Source organism: Rhinopithecus bieti, unplaced genomic scaffold (genome assembly GCF_001698545.2).
Source record: "Rhinopithecus bieti isolate Rb0 unplaced genomic scaffold, ASM169854v2 scaffold_13014, whole genome shotgun sequence".
Lineage (NCBI taxonomy): Eukaryota > Metazoa > Chordata > Mammalia > Primates > Cercopithecidae > Rhinopithecus > Rhinopithecus bieti.
Window position 1 is genome coordinate 449,627 of NW_016807364.1, and position 3,572 is coordinate 453,198.

Below are 3,572 nucleotides of genomic sequence, written 5' to 3' on the forward strand. Positions count from 1 at the left end.
CTCTGATCCAGGAGTTTTGTGTCTATGGCCAATCCATGAAACTGTAGCAGGCTAATTTGTTAGATTACAAGTAGAGTAAAACCTCAGACCCTTCATAGCTCTTAATTTCCTAGGTTCAAATTCCTTCACCATTGATAGGTTGGTTAGATGGCCTAATTCCCAGGAACGCCCAGAGACAGGGACAGGTAGGAACCATACCCAGGGACTGCCCACAGACCTCACCAGCTGACTGCATGTTGGGCTTGCTCCATCCCTGGAGTACAGAACTCTGCAACTGCTCCCAGCTGACCTTGCCCAGGCTCTGTATTTCCTTCCCTCTTTAGGTTAGAGCAGTGGTTCTCAACGTGTGGCCACCAGGTCTGTAGTACGAGTGCCCTGTGAGAATTAGTTAGACATGCCCATTTTCAGACGACCAAGCTCTCAACTCAGATGCACTGAATTGGAAATTCTAGGGGCAGAACCCAGCATTCTGTTTTATCAAGCCCTCCAGTGGTTCCCATGAGCGTCTTGCTCTGGCTTTTCATCTCAAGAAGCAAAATGCTCTGTTTCACAGCCCGAATTCATTCTCACCTGTCGGAACCCCAAAGGTGCCAGGGTTTCCAGTGAGCAACTACACCTTTTAAGTAAATTAAATTATTTCTATGAAACTTTGACCCCCATCCAAGCATGTGTTCTAAGCACAAAATTAAAGGATCAAGAAACATGCCTCAAAGTCAAGGGTCCTGTGAGAAGACAACAAATTCAAGCTTGAGAGTTTTGCAAACCTCTCTAGGTACACATTTTTTCCCCACCTGAAAGCCCACTGCAAAACTTTCCCTACTTGTTGTCATGAGAAATAGCCCATGCCCCTTTGGTAAATATTAAAATCTCAAAATTCTTCTTTAAACATTTGAATTATCAATATCCTGACTTAAATCAATCTAATAGTACTTTTACAAGAAAAATTATTTTGGTATTAAAAAACATTTTGGGCTGGGAGTGGTGGCTCACGCCTGTAATCCCAGTATTTTGGGAGGCTGAGGCAGGCAGATCACTTGAGGTCAGGAGTTCGAGACCAGCCCAGCCAACATGGCAAAACCTACTAAAAATACAAAATCTAGAATACATAAATTAACCAGGTGTGGTGGTGGGCACCTGTAATCTCAGCTACTCGGGAGGCTGAGGCAAGAGAATCACTTGAACCTGGGAGGCAGAGGTTGCAGTGAGCCAAGATTGTGCTATTGCCTGGGTGTCAGAGCAAGACTCCAGCTCAAAAAAATACACAAAAAATGTTTTGATCATGGGCTATCAGTGTGTCACACACTTTCTATCCTAGGTAAAATATAGAGGCTGGATCCAATCTAAATCTGTTAGCATCAAGCCCAGTTCATGATGTGTGCAAAATGTACTGTGCCCGCTTCTTCTACACCCTTTCTTTGTTAAGAATGCTTCCTTTCCTCTCAATTGAGAATCTCTGATTTAATATAAGTAGAATGACAACAGGGTGAAAAAGTATAGACCAAGCACCCTAGAGTGTCACCTCAAATTGTGTCTGGTTTTTATTAGACTATATTCATTTTATATACTGTTATTTGTAAGATATAGAGCCACAAATACAGAAAAAAGGAATGAAGTAAGTCCTCACTTAATGTTGCCGATAGGTTCTTGGAAACTGCAACTTTAGGTGAAACGCCATAAAACAAAATCCATTTTCCCACAAGCTAATTGCTATAAACAGGAGCTAAGTTCCTGGAATATTTCTAATCAGAAAAACATCACCAAACTTCTAAATAAAGACCAAAATGCTCTTAATAGTAAACACTGAAATAAATATGAGCAGTACATACACTTAAGACAAATTCATAAGAACAAGATAATTATTTTCCTACTTATTCTAGTTCAGGGTGCAGGACGGAACCTGCCCCAGCCTGGACACCATCAGATCTCAGGGCACACTCACACGCACCCATGCTCACTCTGGGGCCAGATAGACATGCCGTGTGCACACCTTTGGGATGTGGGAGGAAACCAGAGTACTTAGAGAAAACCCATGCAGATGTGAGGAGCATGGACCAACTCCACATAGACAGTGGCCCCAGCTGGAATTCATTTTTCTTTTCTCATCAACGTTGTAAGAAAATAACGTTGAACTAAATGTTATTTGGCCAGGCATGGTGGCTCATGCCTGTAATCCCAGCACTTGGGAGGCCAAGGCGGGTAGATCACCTGAAGTCGGGAGTTTGAGACCAGCCTGGCCAACATGGTGAAACCCTGTCTCGACTAAAAATACAAAAATTAGCTGGGCATGGTGGTGTGCGCTTGTAGTTCCAGATATGTGGGAGGCTGAGGCAGGAGAAACACTTGAACCCAGGAGATGGAGGTTTCAGTGAGCTGAGATGATGCTACTACAATCCAGCCTGGGTGACAAGAGCGATACTCCGTCTCAAAAAAAAGAAGAAAAACGTTATTTGAGGACCTGCAGTATTTGCTAAGTGCCAAGTATTGAATACGCATTACCTCAATTCAGTACACAGCAGCCTTCCAAGGTCGACAGCAGCATCGCCGCCCCAGGTGGTTCTCATGTGCAGCCAGACTTGAGAGCCACTGATGGGTGAAGTTTGTTAGCAAATGTCATGGTTAGTGAATGCTGGGGCTCACCAACCTGCTTCTTCACGGCCTTAGGTTCACCCTGGAACCCTGAAGTTGACACCACAGATGGTAAGGGAAGACTCACAGGAGGCCACGTCTATTCATGGATGTCTGGGAAGCTGCCAGTCCCATGCCTGCCCCTCCTGGACCTGCCTGCTCTGGCCGTGGCTCTGGAATGGAATACTTGAGACCTTCCAGTGCTGATGGCACTCTTAGGTTGCCACTCGCCAGGAACATTCTGTGGCTCAATATTTGTCAAGAAGGTGGTCAGTTAAAATGGAACCTGCTTAAGAGAAAGAGCAATTATTAAAGCACCAGTGTGCCGATTGTGGAGGCTGGAGACTGCAAGTTTATATGGCCAGAGAGAGAGGGGCCTGATTTGGGTTTTTTCCCAAAGCTTCACCGGAACCAAAGCCACATCTTTGGCTCTTGCATGGTTATTCTCCCCTTGGTGCCAAGAGGGGCCTTGTGCTGGGCTCTGGGATGCCTGTTAGGCCTAGCTTCAAGCGCTGGGAGCTAGCAGAGGGCTGTCCAAGCTCCTAGGCTGTTTCCTTCTCTGCCTCCCTTACTGCCCACATTTTGGTCATTTTGCTGCTCATTAGCACCTCCTCCAGAAGGTGACCTGGTTAAGGGGAGGAGGTGAAACTCAAATCCAGCAATTTTCCTGCCTGTTAGCAGCTCTTATAAAAGTCTTGATGGACAAGCAGGTTAATGCTGTTGGCTAACCCTGGAGCCTCCAGCATCCCCGTCCAGGGGCTGCACAAGGGCTTGCATTTACTGAGCACCTACTGGCATCACTAGAACAGCAAGTGATGTTCTGTGAGGTACTGATGAGTTCACGGAGCACTTTGGAACATATGGTTCAGGTGATCCTCACAGCAAGCCTGTGGGGTCAGTATAATTCTTATCTTATTTTACAGATATGGAAGCTGAGACTGGGAGAG